The sequence below is a fragment of the Bos javanicus genome, chromosome 2 (genome assembly GCF_032452875.1).
Source record: "Bos javanicus breed banteng chromosome 2, ARS-OSU_banteng_1.0, whole genome shotgun sequence".
NCBI classification, from domain to species: domain Eukaryota; kingdom Metazoa; phylum Chordata; class Mammalia; order Artiodactyla; family Bovidae; genus Bos; species Bos javanicus.
Window position 1 is genome coordinate 28338149 of NC_083869.1, and position 21804 is coordinate 28359952.

The following is a 21804-nucleotide window of genomic DNA, read 5'->3' on the forward strand; positions in this document are numbered from 1 at the left end:
ATACTATAAAGCTACAGTAATCAAAACAGCATGGTATTGGCACAAAAATAGACGTACAGATCAATGGAACAGAATAGAGAGCCCAGAAATAAACCCACACATCTTCAGTTAAAGGAGGCAAGAATATATAATGGGGAAATGACAATCTCTTGAGCAAGTGGTGTTGGAAAAGCTGGACAGCCAAATGTGTTAGAACACACCCTCACATCATACATAAAAATAAACTCAAAATGGCTTAAAGACTTAACTATAAGACACAACACCATAAAACTTCTAGAAGAGAACATAGGCAAAATATTCTCTGATATAAATTATAGCAACATTTTCTTATATCAGTCTCCCAAGGCAATAGAAATAAAAGAAAAAATAAACAAATGGGAATTAAAACTTACAAAACGTTTGCACAGCAAAGGAAACCATAAACAAAACGAAAGGACCACCAATGGACTTGCAGAAAATATTTGCAAATGATGTGACCAATGCAGGATTAATTTCCAAAATATACAAACAGCTCATACAACTAAATAACAAAAAATAAACAACCCAATCAAAAAATGGGCAGAAGACCTAAACAGACATTTCTCCAAGGAAGACATATAGATGGCCAATAGGCACATAAAGAGATGCTCAACACAGTAATTACTAAAGAAATGCAAATCAGTGCTACAATCATATACCAACTCACATCTGTCAGAACGCTCATCTCAAAATGTCCATAAATAATAAATGTTGGAGAGAGTGTAGAGAAAAGGAAAAGGGAGCTCTCCTACATTGTTGGTGGAAATGTAAATTGGTGCAATTGCTTTGGTGCAAACACTTTGGAAAACAGTATGGAGGTTCCTTAAAAAACTAAAAATGGAATTACTATATGACCCAACAATCTGACTTCTGGGCATATATCCAGAAAAGACAAAAGATCTAGTTTGAAAAGATAGAAGCACCCCCACTGTTCATGAGGGTGTTATTTACAATAGCCAAGACATGAAAGTAACCTACGTATCTATCAGCAGAGGAATGGATAAAGAAAATGTGGTACATATATATAACAGAATTCTACTCAGCCATAAAAAAGAATGAAATAATGCCATTTGTAGCAGCATGGATGGAACGAGAGATTATCATACTAAGTGAAAGACACAAAGACAAATACTATATGGTTTCACTTATACATGGAATCTAAAAAAATAGTACAAAGGAACTTATTTACAAGAGAGAAACAGGATCACAGGCACAGTACACAAATTAATAGCTAGGAATGCAAGAGAAGGATAAATTAAGAGTGGAGAATTAACAGATGCTCACTACCATATACAAAATAAACAACAAAAATTCATTGTAGAGAATTATGTACAAATATTCTGTAATAAACTATAAATGAAATAGAATTTTAAAATGAAGAAAACAGATATATACATAAATATGTATAACCAAATCACTTTCCTGTACACCTGAAACTAACATAGCATTGTAAATTAACTATGCTACAATTTAAAAAATCATTATTAAGTTAACTTATGGAAAATTGATACCTTTATTTTTGATGTTGAATGTTCTATCCCAAAACAAGTTATATTTTCCTAGTAGTTCAAAAAATTTAACTTGCTCCTCTTAAAGGATTTTAAAGTTTTACTTATAAAGATTTTATATATTGTTAATTGCAGCATGAAATTAAAAGACGCTTACTCCTTAGAAGGAAAGTTATGACCAACCTAGATAGCATATTCAAAAGCAGAGACATTACTTTGCCAACAAAGGTCTGTCTAGTCAAGGCTATGGTTTTTCCAGTGGTCATATATGGATGCAAGAGTTGGACTGTGAAGAAAGCTGAGTGCCGAGGAATTAATGCTTTTGAACTGTGGTGTTGGAGAAGACTCCTGAGAGTCCCTTGGACTGCAAGGAGATCCAACCAGTCCATTCGAAAGGAGATCAGTCCTGGGTATTCTTTGGAAGGAATGATGCTAAAGCTGAAACTCCAGTACTTTGGCCACCTCATGCGAAGAGTTGACTCATTGGAAAAGACTCTGATGCTGGGAGGGATTGGGGGCAGGAGGAAGAGGGGACGACAGAGGATGAGATGGCTGGATGGCATCACGGACTCGATGGATGTGAGTTTGAATGAACTCCGGGAGTTGGTGATGGACAGGGAGGCCTGGTGTGCTGCAATTCATGGGGTGGCAAAGAGTCAGACATGACTGAGTGACTGAACTAAACTGAACTGAATGTCACTTCTAATTATTAACTTTACACCTATCATTTTTGTGTTTAATTTTAATTTTCAATTTTCAGTTTAAATTATAAAATGGGATCTTTACTTCCATTATATTTTCTACCTAGTTCTTGTTTATATTCTGAGGACTGTTAACTTCTGTATATTAATTTTATGGTCAGAAATCTTATTGAAATCCTCATTGTTTGTAGGCAATTTTAAGTTTATTCTCTTATATATGTCAGGTATAAATTATACCATGTATATTTAGTTTTATCCCTTACTGCCTAGTTTATATATATATATATATATGGTTTATTTTTCATCTCTAATTTTTTAATATATGCAAAAAAATTTTAAATTATAGTGATGATAATGAAAATATTTGTTTTATCTTTAAATTTAATGGGGATGGTTTTAGCATTTCTGATGGCCTAATGATAGACATATTTTAACTAGTGAAGGAAACAGCCATCTATTTCTAGTTGATTAAGATTCTTCAGCATCGCAAATGGACTTTGAAACTTAAAAAATGCATTTCCAGAAAGGCTAGAGGTGTTTATATGATTTAGCCACTCTTAGATCTATTACTATGGGGCTTCCCAGTAGCACTAGTGGTAAAGAACCCACCTTCCAATGCAAGAGACATAAGAGACACCAGTTCCATCCCTGGGCCAGGAAGATCCCCTGGCAACCCATTCCAGTATTCTTGCCTGGAGAATCCCATGGACAGAGGAGCCTGGTGGGCTACAGTCCACAGAGTTGCAAAGAGCTGGACACAACTGAAGTGACTTAGCATGCACACACGTGGATCTATTACTACAGCCAATTACTTAAATAGCTTTCCTAATATTGAAAATTCCTACATTACTGGAAAAATCTTAGTTGGTTTGTATGTCATTTTCTTATAATATGGTGATTAGGTCTGCTATTATTTTATTTGAAAGTATTTTGCATTGATAATCATAGGAGACATTGCCCTATAGAAATTTTATCTTTGGAAATTTTTGTTAAATGTTGGTATTAATTCCTGCATCATAAAAGAAACCACTAAAGTTTTTCTTTTCCTTTACTATAGAATTGTTTTGTCAAAATTTGTTAGAAATCTATCACAAAATCATTTGATTTTGGTCTTTTGGGGAGTAAGATAGGGATGGCTCTTTGAAAATTTTTTCTATTTCTTCTATTTAATTGATATGTTTATATAGTTTATCTGTACTTGAATTTGTTTTGATATAAAACTTACATTTACTTAGCAGAGTATTTGCTTTATTTGGATTTTTTAATTTAGTTGACTATAATTAATACTGTTTTATGATGCCTGTAATTATTTCTGTAAATATAACTCCTTCCCACTTATTCCATACTGTCTGTATTTGTACTTCCTCCTACTTTTGATTACATTTGTTATGAGCATACCTACTTTATAGCTCCCAAAACTGGATTTTGTATTTGTATTATTGTTTGTTTAACTTACTACTTTCTATGTTTACCTTTATTGTTCTGTTCTGCTTTCCTTTGATTTATTTTATCTTGTTGCTCCTTTTTTAAACTCTTCTGTTGGATATTTAGTGGATTTGTTTTTATTCTACTTTTATTAATAACTACTGAAGTCCTTGTATTTTCTTCTGAGTGCTGCTTTATCCAATCACATGAAGTCTGACGTGTAGTACTTTTTATTATTTTTTTCCCCAGATACCTTAGAAAGCATTACTATGAACAAAGCTAATGGAAGTGATGGAATTCCAGCTGAGCTATTTCAAATTCTAAAAGATGATGCTGTGAAAGTGCTACACTCAATATACCAGCAAATTTGGAAAACTCAGCAGGGTCACAGGACTGGAAAAGGTCAGTTTTCATTCCAATCTCAAAGAATGGCAATGCCAAAGAATGTTCAAACTACCACACAATTGCACTCATCTCACACGCTAGCAAAGTAATGCTCAAAATTCTTTAAGTTAGGCTTCAACAGTACGTGAACCGAGAACTTCAGATGTTTAAGCTGGATTTAGAAAAGGCAGAGGAACCAGAGATCAAATTGTCAACATCCTCTGAATCATCGAAAAAGCAAGAGAGTTCCGGAAAAACATTTACTTTTGCTTTATTGACTAAGCCAAAGCCTCTGACTGTCTCGATCACAACAAACTGTTGAAAATTCTTAAAGAGATGGGAATGCCAGACCACCTTCCCTATCTCCTGAGAAATCTGTATGCAGGTCAAGAAGCAAGTTAGAACTGGACATGGAACAACTGACTGGTTCCAAACTGGGAAAGGAATATGTCAAGGTTGTATATTGTCACCCTGCCTATTTAACTTATATGCACAGTACATCATGTGAAATGCTGGGCTGGACGAAACACAAACTGGAATAAAGATTGCAGGGAGAAATATCAATCACCTCAGATATGGCAGATGACACCACCCTTATGGCAGAAAGTGAAGAGGAGTTAAAGAGTCTCATGATGAAAGTGAAACTGGAGAGTGAAAAAGCTTGCCTAAAGCTCAACATTCAAGAAACTAAGATGATGGCATCCAGTCCCATCACTTCATGACAAAAAGATGGGGAAACAATAGAAAGTCATGTATGGGTGTGAGAGTTGGACGGTAAAGAAAGCTGAGTGCTGAAGAATTGATGCTTTTGAATTGTGGTGTTGGAGAAGACTCTTGAGAGTCCCCTGGACTACAAGGATATCTAACCAGTCCATCCTAAAGGAAATCAGTCCTGACTATTCATTGGAAGGACTGATGCTGAAGCTCCAAATACTTTGGCCACTTCATGTGAAGAACTGACTCCTGGAAAAGACACTGATACTGGGAAAGATTGAAGGCAGGAGAAGAAGGGGATGACAGAGGATGAGATGGTTGGATGGCATCACCAACTTGACGGACGTGAGTTTGAGCAAGCTCTGGGAGTTGGTGATGGACAGGGAAGCCTGGCATGCTGCAGTCCATGGGGTCACAAAGAATTGGACACAACTGAGTGACTAAACTGAACTATATATTAAAATCCTATTGAATAAAAATACTAAATGACTTAACAAAATGTTTAAAATATATTTTATATGCTTTATATTTTCTGACAAAACAAATTACCAAATAGATTGTATAGTCTGATCTTAACAAATATTAATTTCCATATTTCTTTAATCATTCTTATATATCTATACAATATAGTTATATGAAGACTGGACAATGTATATAAAATATTAAGTTATTGTATCTAGGTAGTAGTAGTAATGGGTTTAATTTTCTTCTTTATGCTTTTCTATATTTTCTGATTATTTACATTTTATTTTATAATCTCTAAATACATAATTATTTTTTCTAAAAATGAAAAAATTTAAAGTTCATTATCTAATAATTTGACACTAAATAGTTCAGTGTCAAGTTTTCTTCTTTAATTTTCCTCTTTATGCTTTTCTATATTTTATTATTTACATTATATTTTTTTAATCTCTAAATTTATTATTTTTTCTAAAAATGAAAAAAAATTTAAGTCCATTGTCTAGTAAATTGACACTAAAAACCTGGCAACAGTTAATGATAGGTCTCCTTATTACCTGTCTTATACCCCCAGCGTTCTGAGTAGAGTTCTAGAAAGTATTTGGTTTTATCCCCTGGAGAAGGAAATGGCAACCCACTCCAGTATTCTTGCCTGGAAAATTCCATGGACCGAGGAGCCTGGTAGGCTACAATCCATGGGGTCGCAAAGAGTCGGACACGGTTGAGGGACTTCAATTAAGACTTTGGAAAGGAAACTCAATCACTGTTCTCTCTTTGTCTCTCTCTCTCTCCCTCCAGGCTTCCCTCTGCCTGCCCGGAACAGGGAGGGCTGGCTTTTTCCTAGGGTTCCCTCTGGCCTCAAGGCCCAGTGCACGTAGATTTCTTTGACCTACGAATTTCTGTAGCTGCTAAGAATTCCTCACAGAATAGCTCCCCGAGGAACCGGGTGTTCTTTTTCTTCCTTTCATTCACTCCCTAGTCTTTGTTTACTTGGGAGACATGAACATTCCTTTGACTAAAAACCTGTCAATTTTGCTTTTCAGCTCCTTCAATAGGTAATTTAACTGTCTCATTAGTGTTTTTAGTGTGGATTTTACTAGAATCCCTTTTGAGTTTTTGTTGTCCTTTTACCAGTTGATGTGGAGACACAAGCTGTCATTATAAAGCCTCTTAAGAAATTAAAACCATTTCTCTGAAACAATCTCCATAACAAACTCCCAGGATTTGTGTTTTACATCTCAGGCAGAACTTCTCTATGATTAAATTCTTCATTTGTCAGCTTCTGAGGCTGAAATGAAGTTTCTTAAAGCTTCGGTTATATCTCCAATTTGAAGAGGGGTGTCATGAAAGTACTTGCAGTGTGTGGTTTTTGTTTTTTAGATTGATTTTAGCTTCTTCTTTTTTTTTCTTTTTTTAAAGATGTGGCTATTTCCACAATGGTTTGGGCAATTACATAATCACTGAAGGAGAAGAATAGTCTAAAAACAAAACTAGGCAAAACAAAATGCAGTCTCTCAAACCATTAATTTCAACTTCTCGCAATATAATTTGAGGCTGAGGTGATATTCAGAGTAAAAACCTATAATTTTGTTGTAAGTGTATTATACTCCTTTCTCTTGTTAAATTTCTATATTCCATTTCTCAGTGAGTTCTTAAGGCAAATACTATATTGATTAGGTTTTCGTATCAAATCTACTGCTACACTGAGATAAAGCTGACCTAGCTGATAAAACCAAAGACTTCCTTCTTTTTATCTCATAACCAGAGTCAATCCTAGGAAAAAATGTCAAGTAGGCACAGAATGCCACTGTCTCTCCTCCTATTTTGGTCCTTACCAGAGGTCTTCAGCAATAAACTCCAGTGTCTGTGTTGACATGGATAACCCCTAAAGAAAACACTGCCCACAGGCTGCATTTGCCTGGCACATACATATTTTATGAGGCCTACTCAGAGTTATTGAGTGCAGCACTTTTACCGCATCATCTTTCAGGATTTGAAAGAGCTCAACTGGAATTCCATCACCTCCACTAGCTTTGTTCGTGTGATATTTTCTAAGGCCCACTTGACTTCACATTCCAGGATGTCTGGCTCTAGGACAGTGATCACACCATCGTGATTATCTGGGTCGTGAAGATCTTTTTTGTACAGTTCTTCTGTGTATTCTTGCCACCTCTTCTTAATCTCTTCTGCTTCTGTTAGGTCCATACCATTTCTGTCCTTTATCGAGCCCATCTTTGCATGAAATGTTCCTTTGGTATCTCTAATGTTCTTGAAGAGATCTCTAGTCTTTCCCATTCTGTTGCTTTCCTCTATTTCTTTGCATTCATCGCTGAGGAAGGCTTTCTTATCTCTTCTTGCTATTCTTTGGAACTCTGCATTCAGATGCTTATATCTTTCCTTTTCTCCTTTGCTTTTTGCTTCTCTTCTTTTCACAGCTATATGTAAGTCCTACGCAGACAGCCATTTTGCTTTTTTGCATTTCTTTTCCATGGGGATGGTCTTGATCCCTGTCTTCTGTACAATGTCACTAACTTCATTCCATAGTTCATCAGGCACTCTATCTATCAGATCTAGTCCCTTTAATCTATTTCTCACTTCCACTATATAATCATAAGGGATTTGATTTAGGTCATACCTGAATGGCCTAGTGGTTTTCCCTACTTTCTTCAATTTAAGTCTGAATTTGGCAATAAGGAGTTCATGATCTGAGCCACAGTCAGCCCCTGGTCTTGTTTTTGCTGACTGTATAGAGCTTCTCCATCTTTGGCTGCAAAGAATATAATCAATCTGATTTTGGTGTTGACCATCTGGTGATGTCCATGTGTAGAGTCTTGTCTTGTGTTGTTGGAAGAGGGTGTTTGCTATGACCAGTGCATTTTCTTGGCAAAACTCTATAAGGCAATGCCAAAGAATGCTCAAACTACCACATAATTGCACTCATCTCACACGCTAGTAAAGTAATGCTCAAAATTCTCCAAGCCAGGCTTCAGCAATATGTGAACCATGAACTTCCAGATGTTCAAGCTGGTTTTAGAAAAGGCAGAGGAACCAGAGACCAAATTGCCAACATCCGCTGGATCATCGAAAAAGCAAGAAAGTGCCAGAAAAACATCTATTTCTGCTTTATTGACTATGCAAAAGCCTTTGACTGTGTGGATCACAATCAACCGTGGAAAATTCTGAAAGAGATGGGAATACCAGACCACCTGACCAGCCTCTTGAGAAATCTGTATGCAGGTCAGGAAGCACAGTTAGAACTGGACATGGAACAACTGACTGGTTCCAAACAGGAAAAGGAGTACGTCAAGGCTGTATATTGTCACCCTGCTTATTTAACTTCTATGCAGAGTACATCATGAGAAACGCTGGGCTGCAAGAAGCACAAGCTGGAATCAAGATTGCCGGGAGAAATATCAATAACCTCAGATATGCAGATGACACCACCCTTATGGCAGAAAGTGAAGAGGAACTAAAAAGCCTCTTGTTGAAGGTGAAAGAGGAGAGTGAAAAAGTTGGCTTAAAACTCAACATTCAGAAAATGAAGATCATGGCAACTGGTCCCATCACTTCATGGGAAACAGATGGGGAAACAGTGTAAACAGTGTCAGACTTTATTTTTTTGGGCTCCAAAATCACTGCAGATGGTGACCGCAGCCATGAAATTAAAAGACGCTTACTCCTTAGAAGGAAAGTTATGACCAACCTAGATAGCATATTGAAAAGCTGAGGCATTACTTTGCCAACAAAGGTCCGTCTAGTCAAGGCTATGATTTTTCCTGTGGTCATGTATGGATGTGAGAGTTGGACTGTGAAGAAAGCTGAGTGCCAAAGAATTGATGCTTTTGAACTATGGTGTTGGAGAAGACTCTTGAGAGTCCCTTGGACTGCAAGGAGATCCAATCAGTCCATTCTGAAGGAGATCAGCCCTGGGATTTCTTGGGAAGGAATGATGCTAAAGCTGAAACTCCAGTACTTTGGCCACCTCATGCGAAGAGTTGACTCATTGGAAAAGACTCTGAAGCTGGGAGGGATTAGGGGCAGGAGGAGAAGGGGACAACAGAGGATTAGATGGCTGGATGGCATCACTGACTCGATGGACGTGAGTCTGAGTGAACTCCGGAAGTTGGTGATAGACAGGGAGGCCTGACGTGCTGCAATTCATGGGGTTGCTAAGAGTCGGACACGACTGAGCGACTGAACGACTGACTGACACAGAATTAACAATTGCAAAATGTCATATAAAAATTCAAGTATCAGAATCTCTTAGAAAACTAAAAAATGTGGTATACAGAACCTTGAGTCTTGCAAAATAGCAGCTCACTTCTTTTTCATTTTTAAAATTTTTATATATTTGGACAAACAAAAGTTTCATATATTTAGGCTATACAGTGTGATGTTTTCATAGAAACATACATTGTAAAATGATTACCATAATGGAGCCTGTGCAGGGAGATCAGCCACCGCCGGCACTACCTTCCCAACGAGTAATGAAACGAACATATCCATCATCTCTTACATATACGTTTGTGTGTTGTGTGTGTCTGGTAAGAACCTTTGAGATCTATTTTATTTTTTCTCAATATAAGCATTTATCTATACACTTTCCTCTTGGAACTGCATCTGTTGCATCTCATAAGTTTTGGTATGTTGTGTCATCATTGTTCTTTGTCCAGAGATATTTTTTGTCATTTTCAGCATCTTTGACTCACTCTTCAGAGGCATGTTGTTCAACCTACACATATTTGTGAACTTCCCGTGTTTTCTCCTGTTATTGATTTCCAGTTTCAGACCATCGTGATCCCTTGGACTGCAAGGATATCAAACCAGTCAGTCCTAAAGGAAATCAACCCTGAATATTCATTGGAAGGATTAATGTTGAAGTTGAAGTTTTAAAACTTTGGCTACCTGATATGAAGAGCTGACTCACTGGAACAGACCCAGATGCTGGGAAAGATCGAAGGCAAAAGGAGAAGGGGGCAGCAGAGGATGAGATGGCTAGATAGCATCACTGATTCAATGGACATTAATTTGAGCAAACTCCAGGAGACAGCAGAGGACAGAGGAGCCTGGTGTGCTATAGTCCATGGGGTTGCAAAGAGTTGGGCATGAAACAGTAACTGAACAACAGCAACTATTGTGATGGGAAAAGATACATAATATGATTTTAATCAATTTTCCTAAATGTGTTAACTTGTTTTGTATCCTATTATTTACCTTGGAGAATGTTTCGTGTGCACTTGAGAAGAAAGTGTATTCTGCCACCAGTCTGTAAGGTGTGTGCTGAGAAACCTGCTGATACACTCATGGGGGGTTCTCTTGTATGTGATGAGCTTCTTTTCTCTTTCTGCTTTCAAGATTCCATCTTTATTTTTCGCAGTTTTATAATAAAGTGCCTCAGTGAAGTCTTCAGGCTGAACCTGATTAGAGACTTTTGAGCATCATACACCTGGATATCGATTTCATTTCCCAGATTTGGGAAGTTTTCGGCCATTATTTCCTTAAATAAGCTTGCAAACTGTTTCTCTCTGTGCACCATCTAGGACTTCCATATTGTGAACATTGTTTTGCTTGATTTTGTCCCACACGTTCTATGGGCCTTCATTCTTTCTGCCTTTTACTCCTCTGGGTATTCTCAAATTACCTGTTTTCAAGCTCACTGATTCTGTCTTCTACTTGATGGAGTCTCCTATTGAAACTCTTGCATTTTTTAGCTCAATCATTGTATTCTTCAGTTCTAAAGCATTTGGTGATTTTTTATGTTTTCTCTTTATTGAACTTCTGATTTGTTTTTGTATTTTGTTCCTAATTTTGTCAAATTGTTTATCTGTGTCTCTTGTAGCTCTCTGAGCTTCTTTAGGACAATTATTTTGTTCTTTGTTGGGAAATCTGTGAATATCTATTTTCTGTGGTCAGTTACTGAACATGCATCGTTTTCCTCTGGTGGTATCATGTTCCCCTGACTCTTTGTGGCCTTGTGTAGTTGTTTGCACATGGAAGAAGCACTCACCTCTTTTAGACTTTATGGGCTGACTCTGATAAGAAAAAACCTTCCCTGGTCGGTGGGGCCGTGCTGGAGTGTGCTGTCACCCTGGGTCTGGTTGTGAAGGGTGCGAAGTGGATGAGTGAGTGGTGGCACAGGGTGCAGGGGACTGTGCTGTCTTGTCGGCTCAAGTCGCTGGGGTCTCCAACATCAATAACTGCTTGATTCTTGTCAGCAAGAGCTGCACGGCTTCCTCCATGGCTGCAAGGACTGCTAGGATCCTAAATGGTGCCTCCAGGTTCTGTGTGGTGGGAATGGGGAGGCTGCAGGGGTGGCTGGAGCCCACGGTGTGCATGCATTCAGCTGCAGGGGTGGCTGTGGTGCCTGGGTGGTGGCAGGGCTGACAGCAGACACACTCACAGGGGCAAGGGCAGACCACTGGCAGGGCCTGAGGTCAACCACAGACGCAACAGGGGCCAGGGCTGTCGGTGTACACTTGTGGGGCTACAAAGGCCAGAGCATGGAGGCCAGTGACAGGGTCTGGGGCTGGAGGCATGCAGGTGTGGGTGGCTTCAGGTGTTACCTGTGGGCACTGGTAGTGCAGGCCAGCGACAGGTCTGGCTCTGAGCCCTGAAGCAAGTGCATAGTCCTGGACTGGCACTGCGCATGCCAAGAGCTGCAGAAACAGGCTGGCTATGGGTGGAGAGGTTGTGCCAGATCCCAGGTCTCAGCTCTCATACAGTGGGTAGGGAGGAATTCCGGCAGCTGGAGTCTGTGAATGCTAAAATCTGGGGGTCCTTCAGCAGGGAAAGCTGCAGGGGCATCTGCATTGGCTGTGCTGGCTGTCGGCTTCCTCAGTGGCAGAGCTGTTGTGTTCCTCTGCAGTTTCCTGAGCTCCGTGTCAAGATCCTCGGTGGTAAAAGCTGTGGGGGTCCATAGCATCCACCAAGGTTGTTGAGATTCTCAGTGATGAAGGCTGATGGGGTCCTCCTCTGCAGAGGTGGCCACTGGGAACTCCCAGCAAGCGGCTGATACTTACACCCTGCCCTCTTTTGTTCATAGCTATCTCCAGATGTCTCAGTATGCTTGTCTCTGGGTGGCAGTGCCCCAGTAGTCTGGGGAAGCTGGCCACTGCCCCCGCTTTTCTTTTTTCAGGGAGAGTTCTCTCTTGGGGCTGATGGGGGAGGGATACAGGCAGAATGAAACTCTTCTTCCTACCCATTCTGTGTAGTTATTCCCTGGTTGTTGCCCCACTGTGTTGTTGCCCCACTTAAGAAGTGAACCCTGTGCTCTCTTTATTTTTTTTCTGTGCTCTCTTTATGAATGAACTATCCTCATTCATGGATGTGCTTACGTGCTCAGTCGTGGCTGACTCTTTGCAACTCCATGGACTTTGGAACCTGCCAGGTTCCTCTGACCATGGAATTTTCCAGGCAAGAATACTGGAGTGGGTTGCCATTTCCTTCTCCATCATTCCTGGATAGCTGACTGCTGTTCTTTGTGGGGGGACCAGACTGGGGTCTCCTATTCTGCCATCTTGGTGATGTCACTCACAGACCTCTTCCTAGGCTGGCCATTTGTTCTCGCTGTCTATGTTGGTACAGTCCCCACCACTCTTTGTTGTTTTATACCTGTTCCCTCTGTCATCTGTTTACACAACTTTTCATTATTCCTGTATGCATTTGAGTCTGTGTCCCCTCCCCTGAAGCAGAAACTGATTAAAACTTAACTTTAAGGTTGTGGTTCTTAAACTGTAACACATATCAAAATCATCTGAAAGATTTGTTAAAGCATTGATGGCTGGGCTCATTTAGTAGGTCTGAGAATGTGCATTCTGACAAATTCTAGGATGACAGAGATAGTGCTCTTCCAGGGATCACACTTGGAGAACCACTGCTTCAAGGTATTACTTAGATTTTCATTCACTCACTCATTCATTCAGTTCAGTTCAGTCACTCAGTCATGTCTGACTCTTTGCAACCCCATGAATCGCAGCACGCCAGGCCTCCCTGTCCATCACCAACTCCCAGAGTTCACTCAAACTCACATCCATTGAGTCGGTGATGCCATCCAGCCATCTCACCCTCTGTCGTCCCCTTCTCCTCCTGCCCCCAATCCCTCCCAGCATCAGAGTCTTTTCCAATGAGTCAACTCTTCCCATGAGGTGGCCAAAGTACTGGAGTTTCAGCTTTAGCATCATTCCTTCCAAAGAACACCCAGGACTGATCTCCTTTCGAATGGACTGGTTGGATCTCCCTGCAGTCCAAGGGACTCTCAAGAGTCTTCTCCAACACCACAGTTCAAAAGCATCAATTCTTCAGTGCTCAGCTTTCTTCACAGTCCAACTCTCACATCCATACATGACTACTGGAAAAACCATAGCCTTGACTAGACGGACCTTTGTTGGCAAAGTAATGTCTCTGCTTTTGAATATGCTATCCAGGTTGGTCATAACTTTCCTTCCAAGGAGTAAGAGTCTTTTAATTTCATGGCTGCAATCACCATCTGCTTTATATTTATTACAGAATACTTTGTATTGAAGATTCATTACTGATGAAATATATATGATTCTTGATAATCAGGCAAAATTTTAAACTTTATTATCTATATGTGCATGCTAAGTCACTTCAGTCATGTATGACTCTTTGAAACCCTATAGACTGTAGCCCACTAGGCTCTTCTGTCGGGATTCTCCAGGCAAGAATACTGGAGTGGGTTGACATAACCTCCTCCAGTGGATATTCTCAAGCCAAGGATCAAACTTATGTCTCTTACATCTCCTGCATTAGCAGGCAGACAGGCTCTTTACCACTAGTGCTACCTCCACCTGGGAAGCCCCCTATTATGTATACATATATATATATATGTGTGTGTGTGTATAATATATATATATACATATATATATGTATGTATGTATGTATATTTCTAGCTGTGACAGTGCTGTGAAGAGTATATAGTGTGGTTTCTTTGAAGAATGACATTAAGCTAACTTATACCAGTCTTAAGGAGGCTTGGTCTTAAGGAGCCAGTCTTAAGGAGGGCTTGGTCAGGTTAGAGGGGACCTTCTTAAATCACAGGAAGAATATCTGTGAAGGAAGGCAAAGCAGTCTCTTGGATCTAAATGATGAATCTCTGATGGGGATTTGAGAGACTATGGGAGATATTTCAGGTTGGGATACTGCCCAATCATCATTCCAAGGAGCCAGGTGCCTATTCTGTTGACTTCTGAGGCTGAACGTTTCTAAAATTTCAGGGAACAGAGCCAGGAGAGAAGGAACCATCAGTCCTGGCAACCTGATCCATCAGTCCTAATGAAGTGGGTTACACAAGGAGCAGTGGCCAAATTATTTTGAGATCCTCCTGTTCTGTTGGAAATCCCAGTGGCATGTTAGTAACTCGACCCAATTTCTCTCTACTCCAGTTTCTGGAGCTCAGAGCATTTCCAGGGGGTGGGGGAGATAACTTGCAAGATCAGATCATTATAATTTCAGGCTCAGCTCACCTGAGCCTCTGCCCTGGCTCATCATGGAAGCCATGGATGCCAGTTTCTCCTCACATATCCAGTCTCATCCCCTTCCTCCCACCTGGGCTTGGTGGCCTCCTATGCCATCTGTAGATTCTCCTTCTGTGCCATCTGAAAGCTTTATTATTTTTTTTTATCTTATAGCCCTTTTTTCTTATTCTCAGATGTCTAAAACTCTTTTTCTTTGCCTTCTGTCTTTCCTTTTCCCTTTTTGCTAAATCTATAAGCAAGAATACCTTCTACTTCAAAAACACTCTTCTATATTTCTTCTTGAATTTCTTCATCTATTTTTTCTATTTATACATATAAAATTTATTCGCAAATAAGAATATCTAATTCTGATCTCTAAGCCTTTGTTTTTACTCTTTGAGAAGACAGAGTGATTTTGACACTGTTGGCTCTTTTTGAGACTGATTTGTTTTCTGTCCTTTCATTATTCCTTATACATTATCTGATGCCTTTATTTTCTAATACAGCAGTCATATGAAATTTTTTAAGGTCATTTTTAGTTCTGAAATAGGAATATAATAAATTTGCTCCTCTTCTACATAAATTTTTATTGAATCCCCAGCTTTAATTGTGGTTGCTTTCATAGCATCATCACACTCACATAAAAAGACATGTCTTCACTTTACATTTTACAAACTCTTTTTCTACCTTGCAAATTAACTGTATTGGTGCTACCAGTCAACTTCTTTTTTTGTGTGATTTTATTCTGGACTCTTAAAGTGAATTCCTAAAAATGAGTCCTCTCCTAAAAGTGTGTCTTACATGCTTTAAAAAAAACATTTAACTTTAGAGGTTATTTTTATACCCATTCAGATTTTTTCTGAGGTGATAGAATCCTTATGCAATTTTTCTTGTATGAAGAAAACACAGCAGGGCCTTAAATAATTTTCTTCTTGCACTTCTTTTCGGGGTACATGCATTTCACAGGTCTGATCTTGTGTCCTTCCCAATTCGTATCCATGCATTCTCTTTCCAAGACAGATATCATGGATCTTCCTGTATCTGACTGATAATGTAAAACTTCACCCAGAAATAAGCTTCCGTGGTTCTGGAAGAGGTGCAAGTCCCAGTTCTTAGTCCTCTTGTATCTGGTAAAATTTTCTGTCTCTTTTCTCAAATATGATATTTGCCATTTTCTTTTCTCAAGGTCTAATAGCACTGACAGTTTTGAGTTTTGTTTCCTTATTTTTCCAATTTAGGTAATTTTTATTTATTTGGTTAAGATTTCCATTAACTGCACTCTTTCAACTCCTTCAGTTGTAACTCTTTGCCTTACTGAAAGTACTGTGTCGTTTCCTGCTCCTGTGTTTGAATTTCTATTATAGCCTGTCCGATTAGCTCTATTTTCTTTTTGTTGTTGTTGTTTTTTAATGATTTTATTTATGGTTGTGCACGGTCTTCATGCTGCGTGGGCTTTTCTCTAGCTGTGGCTCCTCTTGTTGCGGAGCATGGGCTCTGGTGCCCACAGACCTCAGTTCTGCGGCTCCCGGGCTCGAGAGCCCCAGCCCAGTGGCTGTGATGCATGGGCTCAGCTGCTCTGCCACGTGTGGTCTTCCCAGACCAGGGGTGGAACTCACGTCCCCTGCTTTGGCAGGGGGGCGATTCTTTATCACTGAGCCGCCAGGAAAGCCCTCAGGCGTATTTTAGACTAGTTTTCCACGCTCCTATCTGGTGAGAGAGGCCTGGGAGCCAGGAGTCCTCAGCCACAGTGCTGGCTCTGCCATCAAAAGCTCTGGGGCCTCTAGCGAGCGCCTGCCCCTCCCTCAGTGTCTGACTCTTTGCCCACCAGGTTCCTCTGTCCATGGGATTTCCCAGGCAAGATTACTGGAGTGGGTTGCCATTTCCTTCTCCTCTATTTTCTTTGATAATTTTCTCAGTGTTCTTAACTTTTCTTTCTCCTGCATAAATTTCGAGTGGAGATACATCATTATTCTCTGATAACTTGTAATGCATTCATATAATCTTAAATTATATTACTGCTAATCTTTATGTTGACATGTTTTCATTTACATTTCTTAAACTGTCAAAAACAAGAAAAACATAAGGACTTTTGACTCTTGTCTACATACACTAAGTAATTTAGCAAATTCTTAGTTCTCATCTTTTAAAAAATACACTCTTGTATTTGCTATAATATCTGAACTCTTTAATTCAGATTATTTTCAAATCACTATTTAGTATCATGTGTCTTAATTTCTATTTTTGAAATATGTGTTTAGTCCTGTAGTCATATTATAACAATTATTTTATTTAATATTTTTTAAACATATCCAGTGCTTACCATCAAGACTTTAAAATCATGAATTCATATTTTATTCATCTCTAGAACAACTAGAATATATCTTTATCAAGGAACTTTAGTCAAAATACCTGGGAATCTCTTACTGTTAATTTCTAAGAAAGATAACTTGCATATGAATAAATTTTTCACCTTGAAATCTCTACTAGGTGGAAAGAGTCTAGATGTTTATCAGCATGGAGTTAGTTAACTATACACTGGTCCATCAATACAACAAAATACTATGACTATGATACTATTTTTCCTTCTTTCTTTTTTTTTTCTGCAACAGAGTCCATAGGACTGTTCTATACATCAGTGTCTCTTTTGCTGTCTCGTACACAGGGTTATTGTTAGCATCTTTCTAAATTCCATATATATGCGTTAGTATACTGTATTGGTGTTTTTCTTTCTGGCTTACTTCACTCTGTATAATAGGCTCCAGTTTCATCCACCTCATTAGAACTGATTCAAATCTATTCTTTTTAATGGCTGAGTAATACTCCATTGTGTATATGTACCACAGCTTTCTTATCCATTCATCTGCTGATGGACATCTAGGTTGATTCCATGTCCTGGCTATTATAAACAGTGCTGCAATGAACATTGGGGTACACGTGTCTCTTTCCCTTCTGGTTTCCTCAGTGTGTATGCCCAGCAGTGGGATTGCTGGATCATAAGGCAGTTCTATTTCCAGTTTTTTTAAGGAATCTCTACACTGTTCTCCATAGTGGCTGTACTAGTTCGCATTCCCACCAACAGTGTAAGAGGGTTCCCTTTTCTCCACACCCTCTCCAGCATTTATTGCTTGTAGACTTTTGGATCGCAGCCATTCTGACTGGTGTGAAATGGTACTTCATAGTGGTTTTGATTTGCATTTCTCTGATAATGAGTGATGTTGAGCATCTTTTCATGTGTTTGTTAGCCATCTGTATGTCTTCTTTGGAGAAATGTCTATTTAGTTCTTTGGCCCATTTTTTGATTGGGTCATTTATTTTTCTGGAGTTGAGCTGTAGGAGTTGCATGTATATTTTTGAGATTAGTTGTTTGTCAGTTGCTTCATTTGCTATTATTTTCTCCCATTCTGAAGGCTGCCTTTTCACCTTGCTAATAGTTTCCTTTGATGTGCAGAAGCTTTTAAGTTTAATTAGGTCCCATTTGTTTATTTTTGCTTTTATTTCCGATATTCTGGGAGGTGGGTCATAGAGGATCCTGCTGTGATGTATGTCAGAGAGTGTTTTGCCTATGTTCTCCTCTAGGAGTTTTATAGTTTCTGGTCTTACATTTAGATCTTTAATCCATTTTGAGTTTATTTTTGTGTATGGTGTTAGAAAGTGTTCTAGTTTCATTCTTTTACAAGTGGTTGACCAGATTTCCCAGCACCACTTGTTAAATAGATTGTCTTTAATCCATTATATATTCTTGCCTCCTTTGTCAAAGATAAGGTGTCCATATGTGTGTGGATTTATCTCTGGGCTTTCTATTTTGTTCCATTGATCTATATTTCTGTCTTTGTGCCAGTACCATACTGTCTTGATAACTGTGGCTTTGTAGTAGAGCCTGAAGGATACTATTTTTCAGAAAAAGAAAGAAAAGCTCTCTGCACATACTATGGAAAGATCTCAAAGTTCTAACAATGATGAAATGAAAACATTATGGCACACTGCATATCCGTGTTCATGGCAGCACAATTCACAATAGCTAAGAGGTGGAAGCAACCCCAAAATCCATCCATGGATGAATTAACAAAATGTAATAGAATATTATTCAGCCTTTAACGGAAGGAAATTCTTATACATGCCGCAACATGGAGGAATCTTGATGATATTAGGCTAAATGAAATAAGCTTGTCACAAAATGATGCTGTATGATTCCACTTATATGAGGTATCAAAAGTAGTGAAATTCATGGAAGTAGAGACTGAATGATAGTTGTCTGGTGCTTGAGGGTGGAGAGAGAAGGGAGTTGTTAATAGCTATAGAGTTCAGCTTTGCAATGAAAAAATTCTGGGGATTGGCTCCATAATAATGTCAATTCAGTTTTCATTCCAAACTCAAAGAAAGGCAATGCCAAAAAAAGTTCAAGCTACCATACAACTGCACTCATTTCACATGCTAGCAAGGTAATGCTCAAACTCCTTCAAGCTAGGCTTCAGCAGTATGTGAACTGAGAACTTTCAGATGTACAAGCTGGTATTTAGAAAAGGCAGAGGAACCAGAGATCAAACTGCCAACAATCATTGAATCACAGTCAAAACAAGAGAATTCCAAGAAAACATTTACTTCTGCCTCATTGACTACACTAAAGCCTTTGACTGTGTGGATCACAACAAACTATGGAAAATTCTTCAAGAGATGGGAATATCAGACCACCTTACCTGTCTCCTAAGAAACCTGCATGTAGGTCAAGAAACACAGTTAGAACCAGACATGAACAACAGACTGGTTCAAAATTGGTAAAGGAATACATCAAGGCTGTATTCTGTCATCCTGCTTATTTATATTTATATGCAGAGTACATACATCATGTGAAATGCTGGGCTGGATGACTCACAAGCCAGAGTCAAGATTGCCAGTAGAAATATCAACCATCTCAGGTATGCAGATGATATCACTCTAATGGCAGAAAGCAAAGAGGAACTGAAGAGCCCCTTGATGAGGGTGAAGAAGGAAAGTGAAAAAGCTGCCCTAAAACTCAACATTCAAAAAACTATGATCATGGCTTCTGGTCCCATCACTTCATGGCAAATAGATTTCTTGGGTTCCAAAGTCACTGCAGATGGTGACTGCAGTTATGAAATTAAAAGACGCTTGCTCCTTGGAAGAAAAGCTATGACAAACCTAGACAGCCTTATCAAAAAGCAGAGATATCACTTTGCTAACAAAGGTCCATATAGTCAAAGCTATGGTTTTTTCAGTAGTCATGTACAGATGTGAGAGCTGGACCATAAAGAAGGCTGAGAGCCAAAGAATTGATGCTTTTGAATCATGGTTCTGGAGAGACTCTTGAGAGCCCCTTGGATAGCAAGGAGATCAAACGAGTCAATCCTAAAGGACATCAACCCTAAATATTCATTGGAAAGACTGATACTGAAACTCTAACACTTTGGCCACCTGATGTGAAGAGCCAACTCACTGGAAAAGACCCCGATGCTGGGAAAGATTGAGGGCAGGAGGAGAAGGGGACGACAGAGGATGAAATGGCTGGATGGCATCACCGACTCAAAGGACATGAGTTTGAGAAAGCTCAGGAGATAGTGGAGGACAGAGGATGCTGGTGTGCTGCAGTTTATGGGGTCACAAAGAGTTGGACGTGACTTAGCGACTGAACAGCAACAGCATTACTAAACTGTACACTAAAAATGGTTAAGATGGTAAATGTCATGTTGTGTTTTTTCCACAATAAAATCATCATAGTATAGAGTATGAAAACTTCAAGGTAAAAATGCTGCTGCTGCTTCTAAGTCACTTCAGTTGTGTCTGACTCTGCACAACCCCATAGACGGCAGCCCACCAGGCTCCCTCATCCCTGGGATTCTCCAGGCAAGAACACTGGAGTGGGTTGCTATTTCCTTCTGCAATGAATGAAAGTGAAAAGTGAAAGTGAAGTTGCTCAGTCATGTCTGACTCTTAGCAACCCCATGGACTGCAGCCTACCAGGCTCCTCCATCCATGGGATTTTCCAGGCAAGAGTACTGGAGTGGGGTGCCATTGTTTTCTCCAAGGTAAAAATAAATGGGTTCAAAATATAGATGGATTTGTAGTTACTTGAATTTGCACAAATGGTATGATGTACATAGGAATATATCAATAGTGTGCGTACTCAGTCACTCAGTCATGTCTGACTCTTTGCAATCCCATGGACTCCAGGCTCTGCTGTCCATAGAATTTTCCAGGCAAGAATACTGGAGTGGGTAGCCATTTCCTTCTCCAGGGGATCTTTCCAACCCAGGGATCAAATCTGTATCTCTCACATCTCTTGCATTGGCAGGTGGATTCTTTTACTACCAGCACCATCTGGGAAGCCCCATACCAATAGTAGTCCTAAGTGGGTAGAATTTGGAACCCGTAGATGTGGGAATCAGCACTGGGAGGGAGATTTTACACTGGAGAGTTGTTTTATATTCCATTTTTTAAACCATGAGGCTGTACTACTAATTCATTAAAAATAAAATGAAGAAACTCAAACAGTGAATAGATGGTGTTTATCCTCCCCAGAATCCATCTCACATTTCTCAGTAAGAGAGGTTATGTGTCTGATAGAGTCCAAAATATTTCTTTTTACCAATAGAACCTATTTACTGACTAATACGCAGAATAATGACTGCCTCCTCATCCTAGAACCTGTGACTATGTTTCTTTCCAAGACAAGCGGGAATTAATTGTGGATGGAATTAAGGTGACTTAAGATAAGGAGGTTATTCTGGATTATCCAGTGGGCTTAATATCATCACAAGTTCTCTTACAAGGGGAAGAGAGGCAGGAGAGGGAGACAGAGGGACATGATGGAAGACTCTACCTGCTGTTGCTGGCTTTGAAGATGGAGGAAGGGGCCACAATCCAAGGGATGGGGAGGCCTCCAGAAGCTGGAAAATGAGAAGGAATGGAGTCTTCTCTAGAATTTCTGGAAGGAACCCAGACCTGCCAACACCTTGATTTTAGACCAGTGAGACCTGGGTAGGACTTCTGACCTACAGGGGTACAAGATAAAAAACTTGCTTTTTGTTTTTGAAGTTTGAACTTCTAAAAATTTATTTACTTATTACTGAAGTATAATTGATTTACAGTGTTATTTGAGTTTCAGTT

General features: G+C 39.3%; 1 long non-coding RNA gene across 2 annotated transcripts in view; it reads right to left on the bottom strand.

Annotated features, from left to right (window-relative positions):
- LOC133259113 (uncharacterized) overlaps window positions 1–21804 on the bottom strand; it is a 72700-nt gene that overhangs the window by 43127 nt on the left and 7769 nt on the right. For both annotated transcript variants that reach the window (XR_009740266.1, XR_009740267.1), the window contains exon 2: window positions 21518–21689. This is a non-coding gene — a long non-coding RNA (uncharacterized LOC133259113). The remainder of the gene's footprint in view (window positions 1–21517; window positions 21690–21804) is intronic.